The following is a 27613-nucleotide window of genomic DNA, read 5'->3' on the forward strand; positions in this document are numbered from 1 at the left end:
GTGCACACAAACCTGCATGACGACCTGAAAATGCGAAAAGTGTTATCCAGGTGGGTGCCACGAATGCTGACGGATGACCACATGGCTGCCCGTGTGGCATGTTGCCAAGCAATGTTGAGGCGCAACGACAGCATGAATGGGACTTTCTTTTCGTCGGTTGTGACAATGGATGAGACGTGGATGCCATTTTTCAATCCAGAAACAATGTGCCAATAGGCTCAATGGAAGCACACAGATTCACTGCCACCAAAAAAATTTCGGGTAACTGCCAGTACTGAAAAAATGATGGTGTCCATGTTCTGGGACAGCGAGGGCGTAATCCTTAACCATTGCGTTCCAAAGGGCACTACGGTAACAGGTGCATCCAAAGAAAATGTTTTGAAGAACAAATTCCTTCCAGCACTGCAACAAAAACGTCCGGGTAGGGCTGCGCGTGTGCTGTTTCACGAAGACAATGCACCCGCACATCGAGCTAACGTTACGCAACAGTTTCTTCGTGATAACAACTTTGAAGTGATTCCTCATGCTCCCTACTCACCTGACCTGGCTCCTAGCGACTTTTGGCTTTTTTCAACAATGAAAGACACTCTCCGTGGCCGCACATTCACCAGCCGTGCTGCTATTGCCTCAGCGATTTTCCAGTGGTCAAAACAGACTCCTAAAGAAGCCTTCGCCGCTGCCATGGAATCATGGCGTCAGCGTTGTGAAAAATGTGTACGTCTGCAGGGCGATTACGTCGAGAAGTAACGCCAGTTTCATCGATATCGGGTGAGTAGTTAATTAGAAAAAAATCGGAGGCCTTAGAACTTGAATGCACCTCGTACTAAGTACCGAAGGCGATGCAAATAAACAAGTATATGAAACAAGCAAATTTTTTATTTATTTGTATGTGTATCTTCGAAATTTTATGAAAGTAGGGAACAGGGTTGTGAACTTATGAGAACTAACGACGAGATTAGTAAAACTTAACAATTTATAGTCTCCCGGTAATGTCAAGAACGGCCGGCGACAAGTCAAGTAACCTGAAGTAGCGCTGCCGGCGCCGAGCGAATGCATTTGTACGAGACGTGCGGTCGGCAAAGTATTAAGTTCTGTGCTCCGAATTACCAGGTTGTTGGCGCTTATTTTTACCTTGGAAATCCTACCATGGTGAGATTGCACTACTTTACTGTTCGACTCAGCAGTGCCAGAGTTTTGCCCCTTCTATACTGTTATGCATATTTAAATGAGTGTGTTGTAAATATTCATGTGGCCTGCATTAGCGGCTGTGCCTTAAAATTACATTCTGTGGTTATGCCTGTGAGGTACCATTTAAAATGTTTTTATGTGAAGGCAGTGAAGAACGTTAAATGTCTGTAGTTCTGTTAGTGATTCTTAAACTACATTCAACCTGAGAGGTTTCATTATAAAAACTGTAAATTTCAGATCTTTATGCTGAACGTTACTGGTATTCGGTGTTACGTAGGTTAGTTAAGTCTCGTAATCGCCTAGCGCTTCTACAACTTATGTTGTCTAACTAAATACTAATATGCTGTCAGTTTGTACTAGTTATATCCAATGGGGAAAGATAGAATCCGACTGGTCTTAATTTTCACCTCCTTGTCTGAAAGTTGGCGTATATGAGCTAAACCATGAGCTGTGTCGGCGTTTACCGAAAAAACCGATTCCTTTGATCGGTTATGTTCAGTGTTTCCTATCTTCAATTAGTTCTGCAAAAATGGCTCACGGCTTCCCAAAAGTCACAACGCTTGGCTATCAATTTATTGGTTTTCCCATATGTTGTAGAGAGCAACTTGTTTGCCTGTGTCGTGTCCGAAGCTGCCCTAGGTGCTGCCGCCGTCGGGCGCAGTCAGTGGGGCCTACGCTCTTTCCAGGGAGCGTTGTACAACAACACAATGCTGATGAGAATGTGCTTCATTTAAAAATTTTTTTAGTTGTAAACCGTGCTATTTTAAGCAAGACGAATTAGAGGGTACTGATTCTACTGCACCCATCAGGCTTCACAACAAACTAAAATTGCTGTCAGAATGATTTTGTTGTTTTCTTCCATTTTTCTCTAAAACAAGTTTGTTTAAATGCTGTAAAATTGTGTCTTGCTTAAAGGCGCCTTGACGTGGGATTGGTTGTAAACTTGTGATCATTAATTTTTTATTGAATTGTTATATTTGAATCTGAAGTTTAAGTTCAGTTGAGAAATAAGTTCACTACCCGTGCCTAGGAGTGATTTTGTTTTACGTTAAGTCATTCGTAGATCAACGTTTCGTTTTTCATAACAATTTACGCTTTTAATTATTGTGTGTGTTTTATGTCTCGGGGTAATCTCTGGTGGCTCCAATCTGTAAATTCAATATATTTTCCCATTTAGTTTCTTAATTTTATCTTACATTTTATTCAAATAAAGTTTACCGGCTAAGAACTGTTTACTGTAGTCTTGAATATCTATGCTGGTTCCAGTGTGCTATGCTGTTATGCAATTACGTTGAGGTAAATCAAGGAAGTTAAAAGGATGTTGTTATATTGTGTCCTTAAATGAATCTCGTCCTCCTACTCGCGCAGTTGTGTGCTCTGCAATCACCTGTCAGTATTAACAAGTATTATGACATTGTGTGAAGAACAGATTCGCCATGATTAAAATAAATCAGAATCACAGGAAACATTTATAAATAATTTTAGTGAAGTATACTCACGTAAAATAACGTGTTATCTGAGGCCTGCGTGGCTCGTCATCTTGTTTTTATGGTACTGTCACCTCGTTTTTCTTTCAGTTCGATTTACTGGCATCACTAAGTAGCTCGTTTGCTTGCCCGTGAGTGGCAGCAGCGGCGCTTATCGATAAGTACACCGTCGTACTATCCCTAGAGTGACCGCGAGTATTTCCGGGTCGTCGTGTGTCTGGAGTGGACTTGGGAGCTCAGTCTGGACGCAGCACCAGTGAAGTCGGGGACGGGGCGCCACTGAGGTGCGGACAGACAGTGCTCGACAACCGCCGGCGACACACATGAACTGTCCGACGGAAGGAGATTGGAGCGGGACGACCGTTGGTTGGTCGTTCGGTAGGTCGTCTCATCAGGCGACGTGTATTTGGTCCTTTGACCGTTTCTAGGCCTCGTCAGTTGCCGGACGTGGGTCGGTTCCTTCTTTGTCCAAAGATGTCGCACCCAATGGGCAAGAGTTACCTCTGCATGGTTGGGTCCGAGCCAGTGTTCCCGGGTAACCGTGTCCCCGAATTCCGAACGGACATCGAGTTGAGTCGGGCAGGAGCTGCAGTCAGCTTCGGGTAGCCAAGACTCGCCCGACCGTTGCCCACACACATAATTTCAGTGAGAACGACCTGGGTTGGTAGTTCGGTCGGTCGTCTCACCGGACGACGTGGACTTGGTCGCCCACGGATTGTGTAAACTCTCTGTGTGTCGAATTGATTCGTCCTTGTCGTTCCACAGTGGTTGCTTTTATGGCTGTTCGAGTTCTTGAACAAGTGTGTTTTCGTGGAACCGTGCGTAACTTCTGTGATTTCCACTGAGCAGATGAATGCTGTCTGCGTACTGGAGTAGCCAGTCGGTCGGTTGAAATAGAGCAGCGAGTGTGTCGGGTGGAAGGGAACTGATCAGGCTCTTGGTTGGTTCCTCAGCCGTCCCTAGGTCGTGTTGCCACCCGATTGTTTAGTGTTACGCTTTGTAGGGAAGCAGCCTACTCACGCCGTATAAAATTCTCATCAGTCTTTCCATTGTGTGCCAGCCTAGTCCGCTGTAACTAGCTCTAACGTCATAAATGTTGTGACTTGGCAAGACAGCCAAGCCACTATGATTGGTAGCCGAAAGGCACGCCTTAAGCTCATGCAGGCTGGCGTGAGGTCTGGAACATTTTTAGGAGTTGAGTCTAGTAAACAAGGTACGTAGCTTCTGGACTACTTAACTTTAATCCGTAATTGGTGAACATCGGTCTGACGGTACATGCATCACAACATAAATAGCAAATGATAATGGCGCCTTGCTAGGTCGTAGCAAATGACGTAGCTGAAGGCTATGCTAAGTAACTTAACTTTAATCCTTAATTGGTGAACATCAGTCTGACGGTACATGCATCACAACATAAATAGCAAATGATAATGGCGCCTTGCTAGGTCGTAGCAAATGACGTAGCTGAAGGCTATGCTAAGTATCGTCTCGGCAAATGAGAGCGTAATTTGTCAGTGAACCATCGCTAGCAAAGTCGGCTGTACAACTGGGCGAATGCTAGGAAGTGTCTCTAGACCTGCCGTGTGGCGGCGCTCGGTCTGCAATCACTGACAGTGGCGACACGCGGGTCCGACGTATACTAGCGGACCGCGGCCGATTTAAAGGCTACCACCTAGCAAGTGTGGTGTCTGGCGGTGACACCACAATAAATGTTGCGCAATACTTTAAAATTCAAGTAAATAACCTGAATCGGTTCTAGCATGTCAGGAGTAATACTAAATCAACATGTGTTGAATGTCAGTTCAATAACTTACCTGTGTGCTGAATGCACATTTAGATTGAGAGCTTCATCGGCCATCAGCAAAGGAAGCGATGATTTATTCAATAACTTAAAGTGGTGCATTACTAGCCCAGCGGCTAGTTGGGAGAGCCGATTTGATTAGGCGTTCCCTTAGCCGTCCGCACCGCGGCTTTATATATAAGAACGCTGCGCGAGGAAAAAGGCCCCTGTTCTCTCCAGACTTGGAATAGCACACCATCTGTGTCGGGAGTCGCGTCGCGTCTGTATCATTGCTATAAACAGCCTCGGATGCCATATTAAGTTACTCGGGATATGCGTAACCGTGAAATCATTTTCGAGTGAAGTGTTAATTCTGGGATGACTTTAATGATCTATCTTCAGTTTGTGTATGCCGTATTTTCACATGCTGCTGCGGGACAGACATTCTACCATTATTTAGCGTGCCGTTTGATGAACATTATCATCAAATTATGGCGAGGATTCACTTAAATATTTAATTTGGACAGTTATAGTTGCATCAGCGCATTAGACTCTGAAGTGCTCTGGTAGTTGGATTGTGTGAATTCTTTTTCTTTGATCTGTGACTTTCAGAATATAGCGAACGTTTTTACAGGATCGTTTTTGATTATGAATCCCAGACAATCTCCTAATTCCTCAGAGCTATAAGCTGTAGCTATAAGTGTATTTCTCAGATGAAGTGGGCACTAGGAAGTCTAATTACAGGCTTCACATTTTGCTAATCACTTTCTGGTTGTCAGTATTGTAGTTAGAGAGCCAGTGTTGACAACGGCAAAAGAAATCATAAATAATCGGAACATTTATATAACAAATAATTCCACCAACCGCCCACAATTGGTGCATCGGCAGGGAAATGCATCTTTTCTACATAACATTCTATTTATATTTAAACAACAATTAATTCCACCCGCCGCCCCACATATGGTTAATCAGCTGGGAAATGCATCTTTTCTACATTACATTCTACATTTTAAATATAACAACATATAATAATTCCACCCGCCGCCCCACAGCTTGGCTACCTGTCTCACCTAAGCTTTGCTTAGAGTTACCTCCACAGTCCGACCCTTGAAACACTCCTGAGCACGTTTGTTGTTTGTAATTGTCATTTTATTCGACCGCAGGTACTGTGCCAGGCCTTCAGTTTTATGTTTAGTGTACGGCCTTCAATCGAACTTAATGTCAACTATTTTAACGTTAAGCCTTCAGCCGTGTTTCATTGAAAATTTTTGTTGCTCTGTATTTAGGCATTCAGTTGCGTTTGTTTCAGAATCTCGGGCCTGAATATGTAAATAATTGTCTGTAAGGGCTCTCTTTAATTATACTGAATTCTTGAAACGGCCTTCAGCCGTGTTCTGTAAACGTCTATCTTAAGGTTGTCTTTAATTATTCTTGAGTAATTGTTTGGGCCTTCAGTCGAGAAGATACTTCAAGTTTTCTTAAGAAGTTTTTTCTGTTGTGCTAGGTAAAAGCTTATCTTTGAGGCCTCTCTTTTACTATGTAAAAAAAAAAAATTTTTGGGCTTCCAGCCGAAGAATTTATTTGGATTTTCCTTAACATGACCTCCAGCCGAGATTTGTAAATACTTGGCATTTAAAAAATTTCCTTGGCTGATCTGAAATATTATTTCGACCTTTAGCAGAGAAAATATTGCCATTTTACCTAAGTAAGGCCTTCAGCCGTTACTCTAAATCCTGGTGTTTTAGAAGATCTCAGTTAAACTTATTTTGGAGAAGTTACTTGGGCCGTCAGCCGTGAATTGATCTTTGTTGTTTAAAGAGAAAACTGTGCATTGGTTCGAGGAATAATATTGTGTGTTCTTGTATAACTAACAGAAATTGACCTTGGCCCGTTTCCACAACCTGATCCGCTCTGTCCTGCGAAACAGGATTTCATTATCTATATCCAATGTGGGAGTCGTTGACTCTAGTAAATGTGCGCCCCTCTCACATAATCACCATTTAAAATACATGATTTAAAAGTAGTATCTGTCTACTACAGAGATTTGTCTTAAAACTTTTTAAAGTATCACACATTTAAAAATGGATCCAACATGGACATTAAATATAAAACGTGGCATCGCATCCTCAGAGCATAAGTGTGCCACGTACAGTGCTGCTGACATGCGCCGACTGGCTCAAGAGTAGAGGCGCTAGCCTCAGGTGGCCTCTGGTAGGTGGCGCTGCTGCGCGTCCTGCATCAGCTGCTGCAGTGAGCTGCGAATGTCATTTCACATGTACATATTCATTACTATAACTAACGTATTAACCAAAAAGTTCAAAGGGAGAGTGTGTATGGGGAGGGGTACAGTTTGCCATTAAAATCACATGATTTATAAAGAGCCCGCAGGCTAGTAAACACAGCAAACTCTTCAATAACCGCAAGAACGCTTAATTACGCAACTGTAACAAGCATTAGCGTCAAAGCAAAAACACTACAAGAAAATATTATTGATGTATAAGAGGTACAATACTTGACGTATTAAGCTGATCCCTGAAATGAAGGATACTGTAAAAGAACGCTCTATGACGGAGAATTTGCGAATGTTAAAAGACTTATGGGGAAATAGAAGGAAGGAAAGGCGGGTGGGGTGGGGATTATGGGGTAGATCGTCACTTATGAAGCACCATCCTAAAGAAGGTGGATGTACTGAGAAAGCATGTTATATGAAGAAATATAGCAGGAGACGGTGTTGTAGAACACAAAGTAAAATAATGCATAAACGAAAGCGCAGTGAGCAGTGTATACATGTCTAGAAAACACGATGTTGTCGGCAGAATAAAACTTGGTCTACCTAGGCATACAGAGCATTGCGAACAAAGCGTTTATGCTCAGAAGCCACGATACATTTTGTAAAGAGAACAAGGTGAACGGAGTCACCTTGTATCATCTAACGAAACGTAACACCGAAAGCATCCGAAAAGAGTAGGGAAATTAGAATAATTTGACGTAACAATATCCTGAGTTTGCTACAAAGCATCTACACTTCAGCGCAAGACTATTTCATTTTTCACATTTACATTTACTCAGATACTTGTACCACTTGTTTACTAACTAGTTTCTGTCGCAAAATGAGAAAAGAGTGTAAAATTGTCGACGAGTACTTTCCCTTTAACATTGATTGTTTTCTTTTTTTCGGTGGCGTGATAGCGCGTCTAATAGCAAATTTTCTTCGTAAAGCAGAAGTTTTTTAATTACGGAGAACAAACTGCTGCGATGTGGCAGACGCTTACTCATACCCTGAGTGGAAAAAAAAAGTTCATCCGCAGTATGATGTCGTACATCACAAAAACACCATTCAGATTTAGCCATAGAGTGTGACGGTTTTTTCCTTCAGAGGTATTTCATAGGTTCCAATATCGCTGGAGGTTATTTTAGAAAGCAGAAATAAACCAAATGCAGCATTAAACTTGGGATGTACATAACTGTATTGTCACTCAAGTTAAGAATTAAAGGGAGGACGACCTTTCATCGGATTCCCATATGTCTTTATGTGTGTCTTATTTGCATACAAATACTTTTCTCAACCTCCCGCACTGCAAACCACTGTGATCAAAAGCTTGAGATATTACGGAGGAAATGTGGTGTGTAAAATGTTTCTAGAAATGAGCGAAACAAACAATGCTGATTTAAACGGAATAGAAATGTCATTTCGATATGAAGATTATGGCAATATTTTAGACGGCTAAAATGCACTATGAATACTGCATTAATTCAGCTCAATTCTGTTACTACAGAAAGATAGCATTTAAGATCGTTGTAAAAATTTACCAAGGAATTATAGTAATAAATGGATTACAAAATATGATATTAAGGTAAAGGGAGAATTAAAAAGTCATGCCAGATTAAAAGAGCGGTCATCAAGGCAAGGAAATAACAGAAAAGGCGTATGGAAATTGTCAAACAAGTAAATGATATTCCAGTCAGTATGTTCACAAAGCAGAGAAGGAAGCATGTTGAGAAACCGAAGCGAGTTTTTACAAAAAGAATTCAGTATTTCGAATAATATCTCGAAGACAGTGTGACTCACTGCAAGTTTGTTAATCTCCCGGTCAATTAAAATCATATTTCATATTGTCAAGTGCAAATTAACGACCGTTTCTTTGTAATCGAATGAATAAACTTCGAAATCGATAAACAGATTCTATGTCGAGCAAGCAAGCAAGCTGACGTTTACTATGGTCTTTGGTACTTGTCTTATCTCAGTACGGGAAGGAAACATGTAGTTTACTTTACGTCTCACCCTCTTACACCATGTGTGCGGTGATGGCCAATCTGACGATTTGTAAAAAACACTGATTTTCAGTAAGGCAACCTTATGCTCCCTGTGAGGTAGTCTGACTATACAGAGACAGGGTGTGCATCACATACACAAGAAACTCCGTCAATTACCGTAATGAATCTAGTAAGATTTTTTGAGAGTAATAATTACATGTAAAGGGAATGTTTAGTAAGATATGGAATATTTGTAAAGCAAGTATAATTTATTGTAGTGGTTAACACCTCACATCAATTAATAACATTGAATTGAGAGTTAAAATAGAGTCCCATGCCTATACGATTATTGAAACAAAGGAGAATGGCTACAACGATGGACACGAGAAAAACTGGAAACTACATAAAACGAGGATACTTCTGTATGAACATTTAAATAAAACCATATGTAAGTTAACACGCAAAAGGAACAGTTCACTTCACCACCAGCGAAACGACAAAGACAAGACAGACGGGTCCCAAAGTCAAAATCGAAGCCTATCCATGGAAAGTGATAAATTACTTAACGGTCATTCTATTCGACAAATATTATTCACCCAAGGTATCGATCTGCGTAGTTTTTTCTACACAATGAGATAGCCCTCACTTACAATATCAAGACTTCGTTTACAAGTGGCAGTGAAGCCACACAATGAATCGTAGCTCAGAAGTAGAAAAATAAATCTCGACTTCCGTGTTCTGATTTGTATAGTTACAGAACAACAATACGCGTGACGGTTGAAGAATAAATGAAACAGGTCCAAGCTAAATGCTAGTCGCCACATGTGGTTCGTCACACAGGAACTCATCTGTTTAAGGTACAGGAACTGATTTCAAACTGTGTAGTTATTCTTGAAAATTTAAGAGACACTTTATTCTGAAGCTAAACACGGCAGGTATTCAAAGAGAGACAAATCTGACGGCACTGATCACTTTCGGTATGAACAAAGATATTTTTCCATTCTACCATTAGTCATTAAATTTAACTGAGAAACTCAGCGAAACAAAACAAAAAGAACTCCAGAACAATCAGTGAAATAGACGAAATGAGTCTAGAAGATATTCCTTTTCCACCACTTATAAAAAAGGAAGTCGGAGGCAACCTCCATGACTGTATCCTGCCGCTGCCCTGGTGTTCTTTGTAACACATCTTGGTATTTGTTCCCTTTAGTGTGTATAGGCGAAACAGCTTTGCTAGAACTCTCTGGGGAAAACTGTCGATATCGGTACTGAACAGCTCGAGCACACAAGAAGGTCTGTACTTCCCTCACCAGCACACTTACACAAACACACACACACACACACACACACACACACACACACACACATACACACACACATCCACAAATTCGTATTTTGGAGAGATTATCCGGCGAAACGGAGAGGACATGGAGAAGCTGCCGGTTGACACGCCACATAAATACACACAGCAAAAAAAGTTTGGCATCACCTCGGTTCCAGAACTCCTGAAGACAGCCGTTGACTATGGATATTGTATCACAGATACAGTCCCTTTGACTGATCAGAGATGTCACTAAACCCGCCTGAAGATGTAAACAACCATTCATGAACAGCGCCTATTAGACGGAGGGGATCCGAGGGCCGATCAGTTCCAGTCACTCCACCAGGAAGGAGGTACACGGCTCGTGTTGTCTGTAGTTTAACCATGCCAAGACGGTCAATACCGACGTTCGATCGCGTCTGCATTGTTACTTTGTGCCAGGAAGGGCTCTCAGCAAGGAAGTGTCCAGGCGTCTCGGAGTGAACCAAAGTGATAATGTTCGAACATGGAGGAGATACAGAGAGACAGGAACTGTCGATGACATGCCTCGCTCAGGCCGCACAAGGGCTACTATTGTAGTGGATGACCGATACCTACGGGTTGTGGGAACCCTGGACAATGCTTTTTGTGCAGCCGCAGGACGTCGTGATACGACTCAAACTATGCGCCACTGGCTGCATCATGTGCAGCTTCACTGCTGACGTCCGTGGCGAGGTCCATCTTTGCAACAACGACACCATGCAGCGCGGTGCCGATGGGCACAATAACTTGCCGAATGGACCGCTCAGGATTGGCTTCACGTTCTCTTCACCGATGAGTGTCGCAAATGGCTTCAACCAGACAATCGTCGGAGTTGTGTTTGGAGGCAACCCGGTCAGGCTGAACACCTTAGACACACTGTCCAGCAAGTGCATCAAGGTGGAGGTTCCCTGCTGTTTTGGGGTGGCGTTACGTGGGGCCAACGTACGCCGCTGGTGGTCAAGGAAGGCACCGTAACGGCTGTAAGATACATGAATGCCATCCTCCGACCGACAGAGCAACCATACCGGCAGCATATTGGTGAGGTATTCGTCTTCATGGACGACGATTCGCGCCCCCATCGTGCCCATCTTGTGAATGACTTCCTTCATGATAATGACATCGCTCGACTCGAGTGGCCAGCATATTCTCCAGACATGACTCCTATCGAAAATGCCTCGGATAGGTGGGAAAGGGCTGCTGATTGACGACGTGACCCACCAACCACCCACGCCAAATCTCCGTTGAGGAGAGGGACAATGCGGACCAACAGTGCCTTGATGACTTGGTGGATAGTATGCATCAATGCAAGAGGATGTGTTACTGGGTATTAGAGGTACCAGTGTGTACAGCAATCTGAGCCTCCTCCTCTTATGGTGGTACAACATGCATTGTGTGGTTTTCATGAGCAATAGAAAGGGTGGAAATGATGTTTATGTCGATCTCTATTCCAATTTTCTGTACAGGTTCCGGAACTCTCGGAACCGAGGTGATGCAAAACTTTTTTTGATGTATGTGTTATCGCAACCTGTGTATTCTCTTCCCAGGTATGTATAAGACACAAAAACACCATCTGTGGAATATAGGGGATAATTAAGTTGCATCAAAGAATAAGAACTGAAAGTTCGCTTATACAACCCATTTTGACGACATAAATCTTAACAGAAAATTTTATAGCTCATTTTGTATCAATAACCCCGCAAACATCTCTATTTTGAATCAATTTAATTAAGACACACCGGCTTCGTGGCTTACAGCCACATCATCAGGCGGGTATAATCACTAGTGCGAGTTATCTCAGTGGGAGTTTTGAGTGTGCCTTCTGGCAGTCTGGCTTAAGAATACAAGCAGGGCCAAAATAATGATACATAGTAAACAACATGGAGAAGAACAAATGAGGCCCAGATTATTAGCTCGAACCATAAAATCTGTTTGATGGATAGTCAGAGACTAAAAAGTTAGGCGAGAGAACACATATGCATAAGAACATTATAACATGGTAAACAAGATGGTGGAGAATACACAAGGCCAAAACTTCATAGTTAAAACCATAACATAAAAAATACAAGTAGGGCTGACAGTGCTGGGTGCTAATATAACATTATAGGGATGGAAAGGAATACAGAGATCACTATTAGGTATGTTATACACTTAATCAGACTTCCAGTGAGGTACTAGACAAACTCAAAAACAACGCACAGTTTGTGTCCCTAATGTGACAGTGTCTTTTCATATTTCTAGCAAATGAAACAGAGATAGCAAAAGAAATGTATAATTGTTAAACCGAAAACAGTGGGGGATATAAAGTATATCAGCTAGGATATTCACCACTGTTGCCATTTACTGATGATACTACCGATGTTTCTTCTGCATTCATTCCCAGAAGAACGTATAACCAAGGTAGTGACTGTATATAAAGCCTGAAATACGAAAGATCCTGCGATTATCGGTCTGTTACTATTACATCTAACAAATACAGAATATTGAGATCTGCCTTGAAAACATAGTAGTACATTTTACATTGAAAAGAAAACACATTAAATTAAGCACAGAACGGTTTTAGGAAGCACAGATCTGAGAAACAGTAGTAGTAAATAGTTTAGGTTGTGTAGAAGAAGCATTACATAAACATAAGAAAATTTGTAATTTATTCGTTATGCTGCAGAAGGTATTGGACGGCGAGGCCGTATAAATCCCTAACAGAAACTCAGTAAACAAGATGTAAGGGGTAAAGATTCTGATTTAAAAAATCATACTTGGAGAAAAGAGGACAATGCATAAAGCAAAATTATAAGATTTGCAGTACTGACAAAAGTGTTGACACGGATTTTAAACTAGTGGAAGATGGTGTGTCACAAGAATAATTCTTGGAACCACTCTTATCCCTATTGTAAGTAATCGATGCACCCTGTGTGTAAGCCGATAATAATGGCCTAGTCGTAGCGTGTTTGGTTAATCTAAATGTGCTGTCTCCCGGGTTCGATCCGAGACATTAATTAAATATTGAACAAAAATTTTCTGCAATGGTGTCTGAAAACTTCCGTTACAAGCAGTCACCCTCTATCTGCCAACGGTGGAAGAACGAAGACGGAGAGGGAAGGAGCGGAGAGATCTTCACAGCAAATTTTTTTCCGTGGGCGAGAAATTGACCCTGAAAGGGGGAAAAATCAGCAATGATCAATGACATGAGGATGCAGATGGAAGTGGAAACTACCGAACTGAAGACACATAAAGCGTATCCACAGGATACGGTGTCTGTAACTGAGAAGTGTCTAGATTATATCTCCACTGGCCAAAGATTCGAGATTAGTCTCCTATTCAGATTTCTGGGATGGGACTGCCAGCGTGGATGTAATTTTGAGAAAAGACTGAATAACCAGCGAAAGAGTAGCGTTTTATGACGCGGAGAGCCAGAAGTCTGAACACTTTAAGGAAGATAGAAATTCTGAAATGGGAAATGCAGAATATATAATAGGGGTCACTGAAATGAAATAGCAAGAAGATGATATCTGGTGATATACAGAGAGGGTAATACTCGTATTTATATGGCAGGGATGAGACGTGGCAGTGGAATGTCATCTCACTGTGCACACTCATTTGAGAGTTAATAAGTTTCCAGATTAAAATATTGATAATGAGAAGGAGACAAGCAGCTAACTGTGTAGGCGGATTTGAATGATTTCTTAAACTCATATTGGCGAAAATTACGTTGTGGCCACAGAATATTTGAATTTAGACTCAGCATCATAATCAGAAATGATGGTAGAGGGCAGCGGCCACATGAAGGCATGTTTGCGCAAGAGGGGGAAGGCGCACACAAATAGCCAGAGTCGTACTGCGGAAGCTCCGAGTGCATCTTCTGGAACTCTAGCTTAAGAATACTAGCGGAGCCAAAAATACACTCCTGGAAATGGAAAAAGAACACATTGACACCGGTGTGTCAGACCCACCATACTTGCTCCGGACACTGCGAGAGGGCTGTACAAGCAATGATCACACGCACGGCACAGCGGACACACCAGGAACCGCGGTGTTGGCCGTCGAATGGCGCTAGCTGCGCAGCATTTGTGCACCGCCGCCGTCAGTGTCAGCCAGTGTGCCGTGGCATACAGAGCTCCATCGCAGTCTTTAACACTGGTAGAATGCCGCGACAGCGTGGACGTGAACCGTATGTGCAGTTGACGGACTTTGAGCGAGGGCGTATAGTGGGCATGCGGGAGGCCGGGTGGACGTACCGCCGAATTGCTCAACACGTGGGGCGTGAGATCTCCACAGTACATCGATGTTGTCGCCCGTGGTCGGCGGAAGATGCACGTGCCCGTCGACCTGGGACCGGACCGTAGCGACGCACGGATGCACGCCAAGACCGTAGGATCCTACGCAGTGCAGTAGGGGACCGCACCGCCACTTCCCAGCAAATTAGGGACACTGTTGCCCCTGGGGTATCGGCGAGGACCATTCGCAACCGTCTCCATGAAGCTGGGCTACGGTCCCGCACACCGTTAGGCCGTCTTCCGCTCACGCCCCAACATCGTGCAGCCCGCCTCCAGTGGTGTCGCGACAGGCGTGAATGGAGGGACGAATGGAGACGTGTCGTCTTCAGCGATGAGAGTCGCTTCTGCCTTGGTGCCAATGATGGTCGTATGCGTGTTTGGCGCCGTGCAGGTGAGCGCCACAATTAGGACTGCATACGACCGAGGCGCACAGGGCCAACACCCGGCATCATGGTGTGGGGAGCGATCTCCTACACTGGCCGTACACCACTGGTGATCGTCGAGGGGACACTGAATAGTGCACGGTACATCCAAACCGTCATCGAACCCATCGTTCTACCATTCCTAGACCGGCAAGGGAACTTGCTGTTCCAACAGGACAATGCACGTCCACAAGTACCCGTGCCACCCAACGTGCTCTAGAAGGTGTAAGTCAACTACCCTGGCCAGCAAGATCTCCGGATCTGTACCCCATTGAGCATGTTTGGGACTGGATGAAGCGTCGTCTCACGCGGTCTGAACGTCCAGCACGAACGCTGGTCCTACTGAGGCGCCAGGTGGAAATGGCATGGCAAGCCGTTCCACAGGACTACATCCAGCATCTCTACGATCGTCTCCATGGGAGAATAGCAGCCTGCATTGCTGCGAAAGGTGGATATACACTGTACTAGTGCCGACATTGTGCATGCTCTGTTGCCTGTGTCTATGTGCCTGTGGTTCTGTCAGTGTGATCATGTGGTGTATCTGACCCCAGGAATGTGTCAATAAAGTTTCCCCTTCCTGGGACAATGAATTCACGGTGTTCTTATTTCAATTTCCAGGAGTGTAATTACATGGTGTAGTTCGCAAGGAGTGTAGTACTACCGACCTCCCGCCCCCCCTTCCCCCTTCCAGCTACCATCAGATGGAATAGTCCAAGACAGTTCGCAACTGAAGGAAAAATGTACATATTGTCAGGGTCTGTGCGTGTCACCATTGGAGTATTTGCGTTCGGCCATTATATTCCGAGAAGTAATGTGAATTATCTGACGTCACTGCAGCCCAAAAACAACAGCAGTGGGGATAGCAAACCATTGTTCAGAGAGAACGTGCCGCGTGTGGGAAGATGTTGGACGTGCGATGAACGACAGCTCCACCTGTATGGTACAATAAGTTTTGCTTTCGCCCATGTCGAGTTAACGACGCATAATCATGTACAGTCGCGTAGGCAGTGCATTTGATTGGTTTTGGTTAAGCATATTTTCACTTGTGAAAAGCTACACAGACAATGACAGATAATGAGCAAAGCTTACACTGTGCTATACGCCACTATACTGGTCATATTGGTAAGTCACGGAATATTGTGTATGTCGTTATTTACTGCCCCAGTGTCGTGATTATATAATCGCAAATGACCTCTTGGTCACAAAAGCAGGTTTAGGTAAGACTGTGTCTAGAGGAATATCATGTTATTAATTGAGAGTAAATCTAAAACTGTCCCGGCATGGATCATACGCTGCGCAGTAGAGCAGTATTGTTGCAGTTTAAAATTGCAAATTCATACATAACTGCTCCGTTCATAACGGTAAGGCCATGTTGAGCTCCATGAATTCTGAAGAACTAGTTTTTAACATTGGACAGTTGATGAAACGAATGTACTCCAACCAAATTGCAGACACCGAATCTCAACAGTACACGGCGATTTTACCAGATGTACCTTCTCCTGAAAAGGCTTGCTGGTCGTGTTGGCCGAGAAGTTCTAGGCGCTTCAGTCTGGAACCGCGGGACCACAGCGGTCGCAGGTTCGAATCCTGACTCGGGCATGGATGTGTGTGATGTCCTTAGGTTAGTTAGGTTTAAGTATCTCTAAGTTCTAGGGGACTGATGACCTCAGATGTTAAGTCCCATAGTGCTCAGAGCCATTTGAACCATATTTGAAAAGGCTTCTGGAATCCATAATAAAATGTTACGATAACTACAAGTGAACTGCGTCAATATCGATTATAGAATAAAAATATGAGTGTTTATGTGTGTAAATGTGCTAGCAATGATGAAATATTATTTTGGAATGATAAAACTCTACAACTTCATGTGTTTCGAACACAAAAATATTAATAATAAATATATTTCAGTGTAAAAAATACTACTATGAGTAACGAAGACTGTGAGTATATCATGTCATGGAACTTCTGTAATTGTGGGATAAAGACTCGGCTGAATAAAATGATCGTTCTGGTTTTGGCATTCGAACCTCTTGGGCGCTTTTATACGAGGCTGCTTCTGAACGCGCGATTTTGTTAAATGTACGTAAGTTTCTTCACTATATATCTATAGAAAGTTTTTGTCTGTTAATGTTATTTCATACCTCTCCCTCCTTGTGAATATAATTAAGTGGAAATAATTAACTTTCGCTAGAATTCAGTTTTTATCATTGGCAGTCTGTCTTTCTTTTGTCGTAATGGTGTATTGACAACCATGACGTGAAATATAACCACATGATTAGAGGGTTTCATCCACAAGTTAACAAAAAAAGTACTTTAAATATTTTGATATTAGGAAAAGAAAATGTTTTTTGCAGAGTGGTTTTCATTGAATATACGCTACAAACCCGAAGATAATAATAATAAGACGAGGCTTAGACTTGCTCATAAGTAAATCGCGGACTGGTAAAAATCTTCTTTTCACTGCCGTAAAAATTATTCAAATCATAGTATAAGACGTCAGTGTTTAACAAAGACTTTTCGTAACATTAAGATTAATAGTGCAGCTACATAGATGATTATATCATGTCTGTCTCTCTGTAAAAGTATTTTTATCGGACATTACCTACTACAGTTTTGAACGAACCACGCGTATCTTTAGGTAGCCGTATGTGTTGATGACATAAGTAAATTGTTACAACCCAACCTAGTACCTTTACTCAGAACGAGCGAAATATGCGTGACCTCACAACTTATGAACATTTTTATCCACTATTCCAAACCTAACAAACTGTTATCTTTCATAAAAAAATGAAAAAAAAACAGAGAGAGAGACGATATACTGATTCGTTTGCTGTTCATTTATGGGTGTACCAACCTCTCCCAAATTGTAGTCGTGTTAGAATAACTATTTATGAGAGTTCATATGTTGGAGTACAGCGTGTAAGCAACTGCATTGCCAGTAAGGGCAGGTACGTTTAACAGGCAGAGGACGTGCCGACGCAGTACCAACCAGTAGGTCTGTGATGCAACAAGCTCACGCACTCCTGTTAGCGCCCCACTTCTCCGTATAGGCAGTTTGTTCCATGGTATGTTTCTGGTTAGGGTTTGGACAATTCTTTTTCCTCGAAGTACACCGATGTAGTTTCAAGTTGTAAAAAGAACAGCAAAAAGTCACAAATAACGCTTATTGAAAATGCAGATTTCGATCACTGTGTAGCTACCGCCAGTGCAGTACATGTAAGCTAAAACCTTAAAACTACTTACGTTTCAGTGATTTACATTTCCTGCACTGGAGATGGCCACACAGTGACCGGAATCTGGATTTTCAGTAAACATTATTTTTGACTGATTGCTATAACCTTTAATAATTGAATTAAACACAGTCGCTGGACACATCTGTTTCTACATGGAATCAAACCCTATGTAGTCTTGTCCGACTAGCACCAAAAAGGATTACATCCAGTAAACTTCAGCCTCGAGAGACTTTAATGATATTCCAGGGCGAGCATACGTTATGAAGAGGAAGGTATGACAGAATGAGATTCTTTGAACAGTTCACTGATATGATCCTTCTCATCGGAATCTGCAGCAAACCGGCGACGACAATAATATTTCAGATATACATGCCTACGTCACAAGCAAAGAATGAAAAGACATAGAAAGTATGTAATGATATTGCATTGGTAAAGAGAAATGATAATAATCGAGGGGTTAGGAATGACGTAGTAAAGAAAGGAATACAACACGGGGGTGCGGGAAAATATGGGTTCGGTAGAAGGAACGATAGAGAGAAAGACGAGTTCCGCAATATACACTCCTGGAAATGGAAAAAAGAACACATTGACACCGGTGTGTCAGACCCACCATACTTGCTCCGGACACTGCGAGAGGGCTGTACAAGCAATGATCACACGCACGGCACAGCGGACACACCAGGAACCACGGTGTTGGCCGTCGAATGGCGCTAGCTGCGCAGCATTTGTGCACCGCCGCCGTCAGTGTCAGCTAGTTTGCCGTGGCATACGGAACTCCATCGCAGTCTTTAACACTGGTAGCATGCCGCGACAGCGTGGACGTGAACCGTATGTGCAGTTGACGGACTTTAAGCGAGGGCGTATAGTGAGCATGCGGGAGGCCGGGTGGACGTACCGCCGAATTGCTCAACACGTGGGGCGTGAGGTCTCCACAGTACATCGATGTTGTCGCCAGTGGTCGGCGGAAGGTGCACGTGCCCGTCGACCTGGGACCGGACCGCAGCGACGCACGGATGCACGCCAAGACCATAGGATCCTACGCAGTGCCGTAGGGGACCGCACCGCCACTACCCAGCAAATTAGGGACACTGTTGCTCCTGGGATATCGGCGAGGACCATTCGCAACCGTCTCCATGAAGCTGGGCTTCGGTCCCGCACACCGTTAGGCCGTCTTCCGCTCACGCCCCAACATCGTGCAGCCCGCCTCCAGTGGTGTCGCGACAGGCGTGAATGGAGGGACGAATGGAGACGTGTCGTCTTCAGCGATGAGGGTCGCTTCTGCCTCGGTGCCAATGATGGTCGTATGCGTGTTTGGCGCCGTGCAGGTGAGCGCCACAATCAGGACTGCATACGACCGAGGCACACAGGGCCAACACCCGGCATCATGGTGTGGGGAGCGATCTCCTACACTGGCCGTACACCACTGGTGATCGTCGAGGGGACACTGAATAGTGCACGGTACATCCAAACCGTCATCGAACCCATCGTTCTACCATTCCTAGACCGGCAAGGGAACTTGCTGTTCCAACAGGACAATGCACGTCCGCATGTATCCCGTGCCACCCAACGTGCTCCAGAAGGTGTAAGTCAACTACCCAGGCCAGCAAGATCTCCGGATCTGTCCCCCATTGAGCATGTTTGGGACTGGATGAAGCGTCGTCTCACGCGGTCTGCACGTCCAGCACGAACGCTGGTCCAACTGAGGCGCCAGGTGGAAATGGCATGGCAAGCCGTTCCACAGGACTACATCCAGCATCTCTACGATCGTCTCTGTGGGAGAATAGCAGCCTGCATTGCTGCGAAAGGTGGATATACACTGTACTAGTGCCGACATTGTGCATGCTCTGTTGCCTGTGTCTATGTGCCTGTGGTTCTGTCAGTGTGATCATGTGATGTATCTGACCCCAGGAATGTGTCAATAAAGTTTCCCCTTCCTGGGACAATGAATTCACGGTGTTCTTATTTCAATTTCAAGGAGTGTATTTTACCTAGTAACAGCGAACATACTGTTGAAAATTCACAAGTGCAGCCTGCATAGTTGGAAAAGCGCTAGAGACACTGGGAGGCAACAACTGCATTACATCATTTTCTGCTGGCCTCAGTGGCCGAATGGTTCTAGGCGCTTCATTCCGGAATCGCGCGACTGCTACGGTCGCAGGTTTAAAACCTGCCTGGGGCATGGATGTGTGAGATGTCCTTAGTTTAGTTAGGTTCAAGTAGTTCTAAGTTCTAGGGGACTTATGACCGCAGATGTTAAGTCCCATAGTGCTCTGAACCATTTGAACCATTTTTGAACAGCATGATCTTACAGTGATTCCGAAATGATGTCCCGGATTGAAAAGCGTGTCAATGAGCAGATATACATTCGCGTTACAATTTAGTAATAATGAAGAGTAGATTGAAGTTTAAAATAACTGCGTGGAAGGATTAAAGTGGAAACAAGTGGGATACTCAAGTGCTGAGGAATGTTGAGATGCGTTTGAAGTTATGTGTAATAATGAATACCACACTACGCAGTTAAGTTGAAGAGGGTTGGGCATCTCTAAAAGAAGCAATCACAGGAGCTGGACAATCAAATTTAAGTACAAGAAGGTACAACGCAACCTTGGCTAACAGAACTGAGACTTCAATTAATTGACGAAAGAACGAAGTACAAGAACATTCAAAGTGAGTTGCAATACAACAATGAGCCCCGGAGGACTGAAATAAATATGAAGAGTAGGAAAGCCAAGGATAATTTGCTGCTGTAAAAATGTGAAGAAACAGAAAAGGAAATCGTCCTAGAAAGCACTGGTTCAGCATATAGAAAAGTAAACTTTTGTGAAATTTAAGAGCGAGGGATGTGCTATCTTATTTATCCTATAAGGCTGTTTAAGCAATGCATTAACTATATTTATTTCTCAATGGATATTTGAGCTTAAGTATATTACAACTAGGTCATTGACCTGATTATTGATTCATTTGATTTATTGATCCTTCGTTTTGCAGCTTTCTCAGCTTTCTCTTTCATTCTTTTTAATGCCAGTTCTCTTTTCTCTTACAAGGACATTTGCTCTATGCTAGGACAACTTAGCAGTTACTTTATTAAGTTAGGTTCTCTTGCTGCTGTTAGCAATTCACCTATCGACACCTCGTCAGAGGAGTGAGGCAGTTCATTCATAAATCTCTGAAAGTCTTCTTATTCTCTGTCTCTGATAAATAAGTTTTGCACTACGTAATGAACTCTGTTGTCATTTATTCAGACAGGATTGGCACTGTAGATTTCGTGTAACACATTTTTCTAGAGTGCTGATGTAAATTGTGTACGGTCGTAGCTAATAATCTTCTCTGGTTTGCTGATTTTCGTTGTTCAGCCTATTAATTTTATCTTAAGGTACTTTCCCTGTATTACTTCTTAGCACGTACAGCGTCTTCTTGGATAAAACGTTCAAAACTACCAAAATTTAGTGGGTAAAGAGTTGTGGAGATACACTGCCACAAACTCTAATACCTTTGTCGTTACAACGCAGTTTATTTCGGTTTTGCTGTCCGTGTTCAAAGTGTTGGTTTCCTGGCACAAGTTATGGGAGATTCTTCAGCATGTCTTTCACTCTTTTCTTCGTATTTCACCTGCGTTGAATATACTATGTATTTTGCTTTGTGGCCTGTTTCGTTGAATTCAACGTTATCCATGCCCATCGACAGTCTCGATCGTGTTTCCACTACTGTATTATTTTCTCCTGGAAGATATTCAGTTGTGAAGCCACATTCTTGCATTCCTAACTCAGCATCACGTTAATATACTGTAGACCAATCAAACAAAGGAAACTTTGGGGCAAACATTCGTGTAGTCGCAGATTCTTGTACAGTGATAGGAAGGAGTGTCATAAACAACGTACTAAAACTCTCGACGGGTAGTGAGAGAGCGTGCGGGTGGGGATCCGTTTAAAGCTTATTTTTCTATGTATTTCTGGAGTAACTCGAAAACTGCGGCTTTTAGCAAAAAGTATTCCCACTAAAAAATGAAACTAAATTAAATTTCCAACAAAAATTTTTTCTATGTGACTAATGGCTCATATGTTGCAGGGGATGTAAGAAATCATGGATTATTGTAAATAGTAATTTAATGATATAAAATTAATGTGTGAGGGGAGGTTTGTCACAGGATCGTCGTCATGCACTTCCCTCCTTCACAGATCTGCAAACTAAAGAGCAAACAGGGGAGGTCCCACTCTCTCTCTACCCCAGTACATCACCAGAAGCAACTACAGGCGTTTCACAAAGCTATACCGAACCTTCCGCATCTCGCCTTATGAATCACTGGCCACACAGTGCACAGACACGCTTCAACACTACACAGAATATGGGTATGAATTGTTAATAGCAGGAAGATAATGAACGAGTATGGGCAGAAGTTATGTAATTCTCTGCACATTGTCATGCACCCCAAGAGGTGAAGTTTTTTCCAATCCTGTACGGCAGCGTCCAGGAAAGGGAACATCCCCAACCACGAACGCTATGCGCCTTATAGTTGACGGCACACTATACCTCCTCGACATTTCTGTTGCGTTCTGTTAAGGGGACGTTGACGTGAACATGACTGAAAATTCGAAAAAGAATTTTCGTTTCTGTCTGAAAGCCAAATTTCTTTCGTTTCCAAAAATGTATGGTTTATCAAGTTTTAAATTATTGATGAAGGTTTCTCGGGTCTCCAGCAGGGTGGTAGCGTTGATATCTCGCGACGTTTCGGGAAGTGTCATACTACCGATCTTCTGGCGAAGTGTCGAGATTCGCGGAGAGCGGGCTATTTATGTGCTCGGTCACCCCCCTCCACTAGACCTCGGGTGGCTGCGGTGGACCAGCGGCGTGCGCGCGGTGGTGGGGATGGCGGGCGCCCCCGGCGGCCGCGTTCGGTTCTCGGTGTGAGCATTCTGTCTGCGTCCGCAGCGGAGGACGTTGACGGGCGCGCTCCCGACGGATTGCCGCTATCGCAGGGTTCCATGCTGCGCTGAGTTGGTATCCCTTGTCTCCGTTGACCAGATTCTCGTGAATCCTTATTTCTATGGATTCTTTGATAACGCTTTCCCAAAAGCCAGATGCTCGGCACAGTACCTTCGTGTTTTCGAAGTTGAAGGTGTGTTCTTCATTCATGCTGTGTTCTGCTATGGCTGATTTTTCTGTGTGGCCTAGTCGCACACATCTGATATGTTCTTTGCAGCGTTTAGATATACAGCGCTGTGTTTGCCCAATGTATTACTTTCCGCATTCGCATGGTATACTGAATACTCCTGGTGTGTTAAGGTTCAGCGCGTCTTTGGCACAACCTAGGAGCTCCCTCGTCTTCGGTGGTGGTCGGAGAACGGTTTTGATCTTGTATTTTCCCAGAAGTCGTGCAAATTTTGGCCGAGAGCGGACCCACGTACGGAAGGAAAGCGAGTCGTTTATCTTCTTCGTCTACTTCATTATTTTCTTCTGGGGTTCTCACTGCTTCTTTCTTTCTTTTAAGCGCCCTGTTAATCTGCGTTCTACTGTAGCCATTTTGAGGAAGACTTCCCTCAGGTGTTGCAGCTCGGATGGTAGGCTGTCTTTGTCGCAGACGGCGCGCGCCCTATGTACCAGGGTGGTCAGTACTGTTTGTCTTTGTGCTGGATTGTGGCAGCTTGTTGCATGAAGGTATAGATCTGTGTGGGTCTTCTTCCTATGTACTGCATGGCCTAGTGATCCATCTGCCTTCCTCTTAATTAAAATATCAAGGAAGATGAGTCATCCATTTTCTTCCATTTCCGTTGTAAATTTGATGTTCAGATAGATGCTGTTGAGGTGTTCAACAAACTCATCTAGCGCCTGTTTGCCATGTCCCCACACGACAAAAGTGTCGTCGACATAGCGGAAGAAGTGCTTCGGTTTCTGTCTGGCAGTTTGAAGGGCCACCTCCTCGAAATGTTCCATATAGAGGTTTGCAATCGCAGGAGCCCATCGCCACACCGTCGATCTGCTCGAAGAATTCCCCGTTGCACTGAAAGTACGTGGTTGTTAGTGCGTGGTCGAAGAGGCTGACTGTTTGTGGTTCAAAATGCTGGGTTAAAAGTGCCAAGGAGTCTTGAAGAGGCATGAATAGTTTACGCCGGGAAAGCCTACAGTCACATATTTTAAATTATTGATCAGAAACCATTGGGAACCATTTGCCTGCACGAGGTCAAAGATCAAGTGTGCCTCTGCCCGGGCTACCACTGACACCACGACGCCGTCAATTATGGTTAGTCTGATGTGAACGAGCTGAATTGAATGTGGAAGAGTGCTGCTTTGTCTTCAGTGATTGCGGTGATTTCTGTCAGCATGCGAGTGATGGACACACACATGTACGGCGTTGACATGGTCAGCTGCCTAAGGGGCCATCAGTTAAAGCTCGCGATCACATTTGGTGTTTCTGCAAGTTGATGTAACCTATGTCCACTACATTGCATAGGCTGTTACCCACACACTGCTGCCATTTCTACGGCAGAAGAGTGATTAATTTTTTCAGCAGTACATTTTATGTCCACATGCAGCTGCTGCAGCGCAATGAGCTCTTCGTAGTGTACGAGAACTGCCCAGTCCAGCAATATCACGAGATATCTCAGCTATTGTACATAAATGGGACAGTATGAAGCAGGAACCTACTCGTTCCCCAGAGTCTGTAAGAATAACTGCCGAAGTGTAACAAAAGGCGCAAGGTGCTTGTGACAGTCTATTGCAGAATGCAGTCGTCAGCTTTACTATCGGTTGTCTGCGTAAATGTACGCCCCCGTTGCTGCCAGATGGAGATACAGTGAGATGTTGCGACTTTTTCGGCACCCTTTACTGTTTGCTCAGTTTGGTCTGAATTTATTATCAGACACTCCTACAATGATGAACTACTTGTCACCTCACTTTGCCAATAAAATACCTGCCTTTAGGGGTGTTGAATTTTCTAGCAATGTAAATGCCGTTAATATCCTACAGTTTCTACGTAAAGACACTTGCCAAAATGTGGCCATTAAATCTGTAATTGCAAGATTTTAGATATCGTTGAATTTTCGGCCATCCTCATTTAACATTTCTGTCCTGTCCATCTGCAGTGCTATTATACGGCTAATATTTCTTTGATCTAGTGTTAAGCATATCAGTCGTCCTTTTTTAGTACGGTGAGAGTGGGAGTATAGTAATTACTTCGTGAACTCTCAGTTGTTCACCATTTTAGGGTCTTTTATATATTCTTATCCACTGCGTCACTCTAAGGGAATGGGATACAGTTTGACTTTAAATGAGTCATGTGACTTAACTTGGAATCAATAGCCGGCCGGTGTGGCCGAGCGGTTCTAGGCGCTTCAGTTCGGAAGCACGTGGCTGCTACAGTCGCAGGTTCGAATCCTTCCTCGGGCATGGATGTGTGTGATGTCCTTAGGTTAGTTAGGTTTAAGTCTAAGGGACCGATCACCTCAGATGTTAAGTGCGATAGTGCTTAGAGCCATTTAATTTTTTTTTTTTTTGAATCAATATTCGTATGCCCACGTTTCCTAGAAAACACTTCTTGAAACTCAAGCAGTGCAAGAGCTTCGTCTCCACTTAATCGTTCAATTTTAGCAGATTTTCTTCTTTGACTTTTACTTCTGTTCCAGCTTCTTCATTTTGTGCCGCCCCCAAAGTTGTGTAAATATTTCCTTCAGAAATATAGTCTCTATTAGGATTGCACTAGATTTGCTCCCTCAATACCTGTACTCTACTGTTGTGGCTACCTTGTGTTATTTCCTTCATCATCGTCTTTTATTTTGATATCGGCCTCAGTGAAACTTAACACTGCCATGCTTATTATTAAGCAATCCCAATATACCATTTGCTCATTTCCCTGGGACTTCTATAGCAGTGAAAGTAAACCTCCAACGCTACGTAAGGGTAACTGCTAGTGTAGTTGCTCTTCTAAACAGGAACAGAAACGATCAAACCAGTTGTGTCTTTGCCTGTGGTTACTCGTACTTAGGTACTTGGGCTATGGACAATTCCGTTTAAAAAATATCTCGATGTAGTCATGGGATCGAGCCGCACACTCTGCTATCACGCCCCGCAGCTGATTCGCTGCGAATAATAACCTGCACCTGTGATCCTGCAGTTAAATAGTCTACGCATTCGCTAGAATTGCGATTTGATAAAACACACAGAAATACAGAATAAAGTTATATGAATAATATAATGACAAGGATTCCTGACGCCTGTCGTTGATGTGATTGTAGAATAATTATTATTATTTATTTATCGTGACAAAAGTACAGAAATATAAAAAAAAATGGTGCAGTTCTCGTAAGGTGTTGCATGGTGCAGGTGGTTGGTGATGAGGAACACTGAAGGAAATGGCTGTTAGTCTGCTCAACGACACACTGGCAAACAACTAAGTCCACACAGAAACCCCAAGTCCGCAGATTGGTCTTGCATCTCGTTGTGTTTCATCGTAATCTATTGAGAGCCATCCCTATTGACTACTTCTCCGAATGTCCAGGGGGAAGTTCTTCATTTGGAGCCATCCATTCTCCTAAATACCGACATTTCTCCCGCTATCGCGCGATCCTTGCCACATGTGGATTCTCGATGACAGACTCAGTAGTTGTCAAGAAGCTATTTCTTGACTTCAGCCCAGGATGTGCGGACTGGCGACCATATAGTGGACGGCCTTCCTTCGTTTTGCCCTTACTTTTCTCCTATCTCGCAGCTATCTCACGTCTGATTACAGGAGGAGCTGTGCCAGCGAGGCAATGGAGTTTGTCCACAAGAGTAGGTCTTAAGCGACCCGTGATAATCCGGCAAGATGTTGAATAATGTTTATTCAAGACATATTTCATATAAGCGGGAAGTGGTCCTACGGTATTCTACTAAATATAGACAGAAAATACTCCTATTAAATAAAGTAAAGCTACGATGAAAATTTTACGTGAATTCTAGCAGTCCGTTTGTGTATAATGGAAATAACTGTGGTCCTGTCACACTTCCCTCAAGACATACTTCTCGCTGATGGACACTCGCCGTCAGAGACAAAATACTCACTTCTATTACTTCGAGCTACTCGAGTATCTCCGAACCCATTCCTTGTGCTAGGAACCTCGTTAAAAGTCTGCAGTGTGTAACGGTACGTCACATAAATTGACATTTTAGTAAAATAAAAAAGGTTTTTGCTTGTGTCACGTGAGAATTATAAATTATTTCAAGACTGCATACGTGTGCGTGATGTATAACAAACAGTAAAGAACTTGAGTTATTATTATCAAAACACAAATATCGATGTAATTAAAAAAACACAGTTTTTTGTATAATCTCTTTGTAACATAGGCCATGAAGATCAGAGACAATGCTTTGATTGAACAAGCTCTCCTGTTTTGTTTCGTCTAGCGGTAGGCTGCCATTGTAGCGCTGGATAATATTTAATGTATGTTTGGTTGTAATTTAGTAAAATATACTTATAATTATTATTAGAAAGTGTGTATTATTGACTTGTCCGCCCTCGTGGTCTCGCGGTAGCGTACTCGCTTCCCGAGCGCGGGGTCCCGGGTTCGATTCCCGGTGGGGTAACGGATTTTTCCTGCCTCGAGATGACTGGGTGTTGTTGTGTCATCTTCATCATCATCATTTATCCCCATTACGCTCGGAGGAAGG

At 43.4% G+C, this 27613-nt stretch overlaps 1 long non-coding RNA gene across 1 annotated transcript in view; it reads right to left on the bottom strand.

The window, feature by feature from the left end:
- The window catches only part of LOC126161398 (uncharacterized), a 58072-nt gene that overhangs the window by 29229 nt on the left and 1230 nt on the right, over positions 1–27613 (bottom strand). Inside the window, exon 2 of the long non-coding RNA XR_007534909.1 lies at positions 12377–12468. This is a non-coding gene — a long non-coding RNA (uncharacterized LOC126161398). The remainder of the gene's footprint in view (positions 1–12376; positions 12469–27613) is intronic.

This window comes from Schistocerca cancellata, chromosome 2, assembly GCF_023864275.1.
Source record: "Schistocerca cancellata isolate TAMUIC-IGC-003103 chromosome 2, iqSchCanc2.1, whole genome shotgun sequence".
Taxonomy (NCBI): domain Eukaryota; kingdom Metazoa; phylum Arthropoda; class Insecta; order Orthoptera; family Acrididae; genus Schistocerca; species Schistocerca cancellata.